General features: G+C 57.4%; 1 protein-coding gene across 4 annotated transcripts in view; it reads left to right on the top strand.

Moving 5' to 3' along the window:
- Positions 1 to 433: 433 nt before the first annotated feature.
- The window catches only part of TNS1 (tensin 1), a 225,321-nt gene continuing 216,231 nt past the window's right edge, over positions 434 to 9,523 (top strand). For 2 of the 4 annotated variants that reach the window (XM_046019222.1, XM_046019223.1), the window contains exon 1: positions 438 to 552. The gene's annotated coding sequence lies outside the window, so the exon portion shown is untranslated. Of the gene's footprint in view, positions 553 to 9,523 lie in introns of all 4 variants that reach the window. The other 2 variants (XR_006820300.1, XM_046019224.1) reach the window with 2 other exon arrangements.

Below are 9,523 nucleotides of genomic sequence, written 5' to 3'. Positions count from 1 at the left end.
CTCCTTATCTGCTTCCTGCCTCCCCCGTCGCGCCGTCGGTCTTTTTCTCGCGCTCCCAGACTCTGCAGGTCGCCGACCTGGGCCGCGAGCCCCCGCCGCCGCCGCCGCCGCCCCTCCCCGCGCCCCTCGGGCTTCCTCCGCCCCCGGCTGCGCCCGGGCCCGCGTCCCTGCCCCTCGCCCAGCCCGCACTCCCCGGCTGGCTGGCGGCGCGGGTCCAGGACGCTCCCGGCGGAGCCGCGCGGGGGGCCTCGCCGCCTGCCCCCTCCCGACGTGCGGGGCGCCCCCCGGCCGAGCGCTGGCCAGGGCCGGGGGGGGGGCGGCTCCCCACACACCCCCCTCCCGGCTCCCCGCCCGGCGCCCGCGTCCCCGCCCCCGGCCCGCCGGGCGCCGGGCCGGATGGGCTGCACCGTGAGCCTGGTGTGCTGCGAGGCGCTGGAGCCCGGGCCCCCCTGCGGCCCCCAGCCCCTGGGGAGCCCCCCGGCCCCGGCGCGGGTCGAGCGCTGGGAGCCCGGGACCTCCGGCCGCGCCGAGAGCGGGCGGCTGCCACTTCAGGTAGGACGCCGCGGGGCGGCCGGCGGGGAGCGGGTGACGGTGGCCGGCAGAGCCCGGCTCACCTGAGACAGGTAGGGATCCGCTCCGGGCAAGCGCCCGTCAGCCGGCAGCGGGGGCCGGTGGCCCCAGGGCGTGGAGGGGGTGGAGGCGCGGGTCGGGCCGCTACCGGGTGAAGAGGCGGCGAGCTGAGCCGAGGTCCCTCCTGAGTCTCTTGTGTCCTTGGAAAAGACGGATGTAGGACCGACACTTAAAAGGGCGAATGGTTCAGGTCAGTTTTAGGGCCGGGCTGGGAATGCTGGAGAAAGGCTCTGAAAGAATTTATTTCTCCTGAGCTGGTCCAGAGTTGACCGTGGGTCCCAGGGTAGCTGTGGCGGTTGTCGCCCACCTCTGTAGGCAGGAGGGAGGGGACCTTCTGAACCGGGGAAAGTACTACCAGAGCAAGGACAGACCTAAAGATGATCTGGGGAGCTGGACCCCCCCCCCCCCCCCGACCCCGCCCTCCCCTTCTCTGTTTCCGGTAAGTCTGAGCACCTTGCGAGTGGGCAGCAGACCCAGAGGGTTGGGGATGGCCCAGGCTGGGAGGTGGGTGTTTGTTCTGTCTGCCGGGGAACCACTAGATATGGGCACTAGATTTCTCCAAGGAGGAAGTGGAGGACAAGGAGACATTTGGGGTCACTAGGTAGGACTGGTAACCTTGCTCTAGGCTACCTGCTTAATTCCAACCTACCTGCCCGTCTGGGGCTGGGAAGTTTCCAGCCTCCTCATATTTGTTTTGCTGTGCTGGGTTTGGATTATGCTGGGGTCTTACCTCCCTCCACCTGAGGCACACGGAGTTTGGGCAACACAATGTACCAGGAGGGACAGCCTTGGTGGGGCAGAGTACTTGTCCCGACCTTGTGGTGGTGGTCCAGGTGTGATTCCGATGGGAGCCTGAATTAGCTTAGTGCCCCGGGGTAGGGTGAGGCCTCTGGATGTCAGCTGGGCATCCCAGACTATCCTCTCAGTCCTGGCAAAGGGGGCAGAGGGTCTGGAGAGTGAAAGTGATCAACACCCTCAGGTCAGGCCCTCCAGAGGTCAACAGGGCTTCTCCTCTGAGCCAGAGCCTCAAGAACCCTGCTCTGTCCTTGGAGGTTTCAGGCAGAAGTGAGTTCACAGTCTCCCTCCCTCATCTGTTCCTATCTCCCACCCTTCTTCACATGGCTTTCTCTGTCTCCCTACCTCTGCACTTGTGATGCCGGTGGCTGTGGCCTGGGGACAAGGTGGGCCACCAGGCAGGGACAGGGACAGGGATAGGGACAGGTAGTCGGGGCTGAGATGGAGGAAGAAGCCAGGGGCAGTGGATGTGGGTGATCAAGGAGAAGGGAGGAGTGGGAAGAGGAGTGAGTGCGTGGGTGCGTGAGAGACGCAGGGACAAGGATGGGGACAAGTGTCTGTCTGCATTCGGATGAGCTGGTTTCTGTGCGGCCTCTTGAGAGGGCCTGGCGCTCGCCCATGACTCACCCCCTCCTTCGTCTGTGGAATGAAACCCCATTCCCAGCCTGGCCTGTGCCCGCTGCTCTCCTGGCCCTGGCTCCAGTGGGGGATGCTGCCTCTGGCTGCTCTCTCCCCTCACCAGTGCACCCCCTCCCCCTTTATACGCAGCTCTCAGGAGACCCAGGACAGAACAGCCAGGTGGCCTCTCAGCCTCTCACTCCCTGGCTCGGTTGGAGGAGGCGTTTACCACGTTCTTGTGGCAGATAAACATCTCTTGGGCTCTCAGCTCCCCTCAGGAGTCAGGGCTTAGAAGTTACTCCGGCCTCTGGGCTCCTAGCCAGGGCACTCCCACTGACATTGTGCCACTGACATGTCACCGTTGCTGCCACTAATCGTGTTCCCCTGTCCTCCTCCAACAGGTCTGCTAAGCTTCTCTTCTCAGGCCACGGGCTCCTATGGCTTCCTCCACCCACAGCCCGCTCCTCCCGCCTCGGGGCAGCCCCCTGCCATCCAGGCCACATTGCCCTCTTGCCCCCCACCCCCAGGGCTGCCCCCAGCTTAGTCCCTGAAGCAGGCTGTCCTCTGCTCAGACCACACTGCCTTCTTCTCTCTGGTGGCCTGTTTTATCCTCCCAGGCTCTGTGGCCCACGCTGCTCTCCCCCTCCATCCCTAATTTGTGGCCTGCTCATCCCTGCTCTGGGGAGACCTGTGCACTTTGCCTCCCTGGCCTCAGAGACCCAGCTCTGGATTTTTGGAGCTTGGAAGTATAGGCTCTTCACCCCTCAGGTGGCCTCCTCAGAGGCGCATGATCGCCCTATGTCCTGAACTCCCTTGGTTCTACACATCAGCCAGCCGACCTTGGGAGAAGGGAAGGTGGGGTTTGGCACCCCTCCTGAGCATTCCCGCCAAGGCTTCTCTGACCTGGGTGCCAAGGGGCCTGGAGGGCATCTCCAGGTGCCAACCTCGCCTCCTTGCTTTCTGCCGTAGCCCGAGACAAGTGGGTGCTTGTCTGATGGTGGCAGGAGCCAAGAGGAGGAGACTTTGGGCTCCTTCTGCCTCCTGTCTTGAAAAACCAGCCCCCGGGTCATTTGCTGTGGCTTCCCCCCAATCGCCTAGGAGCCCCGTTGAGTTTAGGATTTCCCCAGGAGGTCATGTCCTGCAGCCTCCCTTGTGTTCCTATTGTGGGGTCCTACAACCCTGATGGAAGTTCTTGAACTCCCTCTGTAATGGGTTGAATTACTTCCTGTTTCTCTCTAGTTATCTATGATCATAGACCCCCCCAGAGCTGAAAAGGATCTGGGTTAGTGGTACTGAACTGTTTGCAGTCGTAGATCCCTTTAAGAATCTGACGAAAGCAATGGATGTTCTTGCTAGGGAAATGTGCACGGGTATGTGAACACACACACACACATACACACATGTAATATACTTCTTCAAGCCTAGCTAGGGCCCCTCTGCATTTCACGCCTGCATTTCACAATGAGGACACTGAACCCAAAGAGAAGTGACTTGCCCAAGGCCACAAGACAAGTGAGTGGCAAAGTCAGGACCATGACCTAGGTGTCCTGACTCCCAACAAGTGAAAGTTTTGTTTCCAGAGGCAACCTGGCCTTTTCCAAAGGCTGTCTGCCAAGGCCTGGCCATTCATGTGTTCAACTAGAATTTTTCTTGGGGGGAGTTTGAGGGGGTATTTATTACCTTAGCTTTTAACTGAGTTTATTTCATTGTAGGTTGATGTACCTTTAAAATTTTTTTAAAGATTTTATTTATTAATTTGACAGAGAGAGACACAGAGAGAGAGGGAGCACCAGCAGGGGGAGTGGGAGAGGGAGAAGCAGGCTTCCCGCTGAGCAGGGAGCCTCATGCGGGGCTCGATCCCAGGACCCCTGGACCATGACCTGAGCCGAAGGCAGCCACTCAACCAACTGAGCCATGGAGGTGCCCCCAAAATTTATTTTTATTGAGATACATTTGATGTGTGTTACTGTATAAGCCAAAGGTGTACAAGGCATTGATGTGATACATTTATACTTGGCCATGTGATTACTGCTGGAACCTCAGCTGCCACATTTACGAGTCACATCATTTTTTTTTTTTTTTGTAGTGGGAACAATTAAGTCCTTTAGTCAACACGCATTTTTAAGCACCTGCTCAAAGAAGCCTGGCATTGAGCTAGGAGCTGGGGATAGAGGGGAAAGCAGACAGCCCCTGTTCTTGCCTTCAGAGGTGGTGTCAGTCTGGCGGGACAGACAGAATAGAGTGGAAACGAATAGTTGGCAACTAAATGCGGTAGTGGAAACAGTGCCATGAGAGAGAAGTAAGGGTGTCATGGGAACCAGCAGAGGGATTGGATCTCCACTGGGAAGGTGGAGAAAGTGGTGTTTAAACGAGGAGACCAAGTGCAGGCAGAAGGTAGGGAAGAGAAGCAACCCAGAGGGTGGGAAGGTCCTGAGATGAAGAGGTGTGGGCCCTTATAGGATTTGACAGACTTTCTCTGGTTGCTCCTGGCTCCCCATGAACCCTGCGCTCCACGCACTGTGGATATGGATTGAAAACCGCGAGGCGCAAAGCCAGGTAACCTGCCTGGAGTAGGCGGTTGCAGTCATCTGGGTGAGAGGGTGGCGGTTTAGGTTAGAGAGGTGGCCGGCCACGGGGAGAGCTTAGGGGAGTGAGGCCAAGCCTGAATCAGGAGAGAAAGGACTAGGACAGGAGGTGGAGATGGGCTGGGAGTGGGTGGGTGCGAGGTAGAGATGTGTATGAACCTGACCTCTTTATTTTCAATGCAGCCGCTAAGGCTTCATCAGGCACTCCTCCATTTCAGTTTAGTATTTTATTAATATGAAGTGTTTCATAAATACAGAAAAGCACATGAATTTTCCCAGACCAAACATGCCCATGTGCCCATGACCCAGTGCTCAGCCAACAATAGGGCGTTACCAGCATCTGGAAGCCTTTCCCCATGCCCCCTGCCAGTCACTAATCCTCCTCTGAGGCTTCTTCGCTATCCTGACTTTTAACAACACAGATTTGCCTGTTGTGGAGCGTCTTATAAATGGACCATGTCCTCTGGGTTATTTCATGCCTGATTTCTTTTGCTCAACATTAGGGTTGTGAATTTCACCCATCGTCTTACACCTGTCTGGAGGTGTTCCTTCTCATTGCCGGACACCATTCCACCAGGTGAAGAGACACAATTTGTTTATTAGTTCTGCTACTGACAGGCCTTTGCGGGTGTTTCCGGTTTGGGGCTATTGTAAACAGCTCTGCTGTGAACATTTTTTTTTGTTTTAAGATTTTATTTATTTATTTGACAGAGAGAGATCACAAGTAGGCGGGCGGGGGGGCGGGGGGGAGCAGGCTCCCCGCTGAGCAGAGAGCCTGATGTGGGGCTTGATCCCACGACCCTGAGATTATGACCTGAGCTGAAGGCAAAGGCTTAACCGACTGAGCCACGCAGGTGCCCCTGCTGTGAACATTTTTGTGCCTGTCTTTTGGTTGTGCTTTCTGGCGGGCTGGTTCATCCCTCTGTTTTGATGAGTGCCTCTGGAAGACCCCAGCATCCCAAGAATCAGAGGCATCATTCTACAAAGGGAACACTTCAGGCATTTTGGGGAAGGGGAGATTCTCTAGCACCCTAATATGTCCCCGTCTCAAGATGGGGCTCAGGTAGGAGGGGAATGGGGAAGAAGCTCTGGAGGCCCGCACTGGAGTAGGGGTAGGTGGAAGTCAGCTGACCACATCTCTGGACTTACCTACTGTCTAGGGGCAGGTCTGGGTCCCTGGTGGGTCAGGAGGGTGTGAAGCTGAGGATGGGCCATGCCTCCAACTGTCCCTCCTTCCCAAACGGCAGGAAGCCAGTCACTGCCTCCCTGTTTGATGTATGAACTTGCCAAGGGCCCCTGGCACCAGGACCGAGTGTGGTGCCAAGGGCAGGCAAGCTACGACAGCCCCTGGAGGGGCAGCAGCCTGTGGGTGGGAAGCAGAGGCTGCTGTCTGCAGAAAAGCCAAGTGGTGGGGAGCAAAGAGAACACGGGCAATGTCCAGGGTTCTGTCCCCTTGCTGACTGTCCTAGCTCTCCCACTGGACACAGCAGCCCTGACACTTTGAGCCAGCCCCTCTCTCTCCTAGCCTGAGAAGTCCTAGGGCCCCCTAGCAGAGGCTGGGTCTCCAAACCCACCCTGGGATAAGGGATGAGGGACTTTGGCCTTACTGTTTCTTCCTGACCTAGGTTGTGAGAGCCGTAGGGTGCTTCTGGTGATACGTCTTCACAAAGCTCTCTGTCTCCCCAGGAAATCTGGGAGCCAGGGCTTTTATTTTTTTTTTTTATTTTATTTATTTTTAAAGATTTTATTTATTGATTTGTCAGAGAGAAAGAGCACAAGCAGAGGGAGAATCAGGCTCCCCACTGAGCAAGGGGCCGGATGCAGGATTCTATCCGGGGACCCTGGGATCACGACCTGAGCTGAAAGCAGACGCCCAACTGACCGAGCCACCCTGGTGTCCCAAGGAGCCAGTGTTTTAATTAATTTATTTATTTTTTGTTAAATATTTTATTTTCTTTTTTAAAGATTTTATTTATTTATTTGACAGAGAGATTACAAGTAAGCAGAGAAGCAGGTAGAGAGAGAGGGGGACGCAGACTCCCTGTTGAGCAGAGATCCCAATTCGGGGCTCGATCCCAGGACCCTGAGATCAGGACCTGAGCCGAAGGCAGAGGCTTAACCCACTGAGCCTCCCAGGTGCCCCAGAGCCAGTGTTTTTAGACCAGAGTCCAGTTTTTGAGAGTTTGGTATCCTAGGTATGTAGTAGAGGTAGGGCTCAATAAGGGCTGCCCAGCGGAAGGACGGCTGCATGTGAGGCTGGGACAGGCAGAGACCCCAGAGAGGCGAGAGAACCCAGGGGAGGCCGGGCACAGGGTCTGGCAGTGGGCAGGTGTGGCCTGCTGTGCTGGGTGGGCTATCCTGCTTGGGAAGCTGAGACCCCTGCTCCACCTTGGGGCTCTCCCTGAGCCTGAGCTCCTCTGGGACCCCCTGGGTGGGCATGGGTGTGGGGATGGGATGGGAATGAGGATGAGACCACCGGGGTCAAGTTCAGTCATCGTCAGCTGTCCACTGACGGTGGCCTTTTCGAGGTTTGGAGCGAGTGGAAGGGAGTTAGACCCTGTGACCTGCCCACCCTTCGTCCTTGTGCCCATCGCCTTTCTTCTCTCCCACTCACCTGCCTGCTGCCAAGTCCTGAGGACACACACTAGTCTTTGCCAGTAAGTCCTCACCCTCCGTTCAGAGGCCCAGTTTGGGGGGCAGGGGGAAGATGTACTGGAAGGCCTGAATAAGCCATCCCCTGGTTTAGAGCAGGGGTGGCCTAGTTTGCCTGGGGCAGTCTAGAAAGCCCTCCCAGAGGAGGTGACATGTTGACCTGGGTCCTACAGGGTGAGTAGGAGTTCACTGACACAGAGGGGAGGAAAGCTCAGGGGCATGAAAGTGTGTGGTACCCTCAGGGAGCTGGAGGATAGGGTGGGAAGGGAGAGGCTGGATCAGAAGCCGGGAAAGAGCTGGGTCAGCATGGGCAGGGCCTTGAATGCCAAGCTAAAGAGTTTGGACTTCAGACTTAATGTGGGTCATAGAAAGCCCCTGGAAGGTTTAGCGGTCTGTGTGTAGGGAGCGGGTGGAGTTTGCGTTTTAAAATATCGCTAGCACAGTGTGGGGGATGAATGAGAGATGGGTGCGGGATGCCTGGAGCCAGTGATGGGCCTTTCTCCTGTGGCTGGACCAGATGGGGATCTGCGTGTGTGCACGTGTGTGCGTGTGTGTGTGTATGTGTGCCTGCATGTGCGTGTGTAGACGGGTGCCCTTGGAAGCTGGTTCCCCTTCTTTGTCCCTGAGTTTACCTCTGCCAACCCCTTCATCCCCTAACCAACAGCCTCGAGAACTCTAGTCTGGCAGGCCAGGGGTTAAGCTGGGAACTCACCTGGAGGGCATACAGCTGGCTCTTGGCCATGTCCCTTTGGCTCACTTTTACCTTCTGCCCAGCCCAGACATCACTCCCACGGAGGAGGCCGGGCAGGGGACGGGCCTGGCTTTGTTGGGACCCTGAGACCCGGCCGGGCTAGGCCTGCCGGCTCTGCCCTGGAAGGGATGGAGGGCGAGGAATGGCGGGGGGTGGGGAGAGATGGAGATTTCAGGGACTGGGTGCTGCCAGGAGTCCCTTGGCTGACACCTCGGGCACACCCCAGTCACATGCCCAAGGGGGGTGCTTGGGGGGGGGGCAAGGATGGCAAGAAATGGGCGGGGTCGGAAAGGGCTCCAGAGCCACCTTCTCCTTCCTCTTCTGCTCCCTGTGGTCCCCAGAGCCTCGTCCTTGCCCTGGGGAGGGGAGGTGCTCTCTCTTGTGGGAATCAGGACCCTTTGGGGGGAGCCATTGTGCCTTCTTTCTCTCTCCGAGTGTCTGTCTTGCCCACTCCTCAGGAGTCCCGGTTCTCTTTTCTACCCTCTTTCTTTCCCTGAAGGCAGAAAGCGGGAGGGCTGGCATCTCTGTCCTAGGGGACGCAGTGTGGGGTGGTGGGTGGTGACCCAGGGGACTTTGGGGCGAAACTGTTGTCAGATTTGGGCTTTGCCACTTCAGGGCTGTGCATCGCTGAGCATGTTATATAACCTCTCTGTGCCTCGATACCCTCTGCTGCCTCAGAAGCACTTAGAACAGTTTGGGGCTTGTTGCTGTCCCTTAACGAAGGGTAGCTGTTGTTGCTGTTATGGCTACTGCGTGGTTGTGTGAGTCTGGGTCCTCCAGGAAACAAGATATCAGTAAATGTATGAAGATTTTATTAGGGGAGATGGCTGAGTGAAAGGAAGGAGCCAGGGAAGGCTGGGAGAGCCTTCAGATGGCCACCTAAGTCCAAGCGAGCCCGGGTGGGATGGAAGTGTCCTCGCCCTTGGTGCAGGCTGGAGCCAAGCCGACAGGGGATCCATGAACCCAAGTTGGCCGGAAGTCTTGTGTCTGTCAAGAACAAGGCTGACAGAGTTGCCCTAGCACTCCAACAATGGCGGGCCCCTCTGGAGGCTTGGCCTTGGTGAGCGGTGAGCGAGTGCAGGTAGTGATCTTAGAGTGCTCAGCTGGGGCCTTGACTGAAAGGTGCATTCCTGTGGCTGCCACAGGGCCTGGAGACCGGGAGGAGGACAAGGCCTTTGCTCCTGGGGTATCTGGGGCAGAGACTGAGAGGGGTGGAAGGGAGGGACCCATTGGTGTGGCAGGAAGCAGCAGACTGGGGCCCAGGCTGTCTTGCTCCCTCCCAGGCCTGGGCCTGCTGGGTCTGGCCTCAGGCTGGATTCTGGCTGTTGAGTTACTATCGTTTGTCCTAGTCATAGGAAATGGGTGCCCTCCTCTGAGGGCGGAGGGATGACCCCCCTGGCCTTTGGTATGGCCCTCTGGTTCTCCTCTCCATCTTTCCTTTATGCTTGGAGTGCCTCGGTGTTGAGGGGGGAACGGAGGCATGGGCACCTCA

The sequence above is a fragment of the Meles meles genome, chromosome 9 (assembly GCF_922984935.1).
Source record: "Meles meles chromosome 9, mMelMel3.1 paternal haplotype, whole genome shotgun sequence".
Lineage (NCBI taxonomy): Eukaryota > Metazoa > Chordata > Mammalia > Carnivora > Mustelidae > Meles > Meles meles.
Note: the sequence above shows the minus strand (reverse complement) of the source record. Positions and strands in the feature narration are given on the sequence as shown.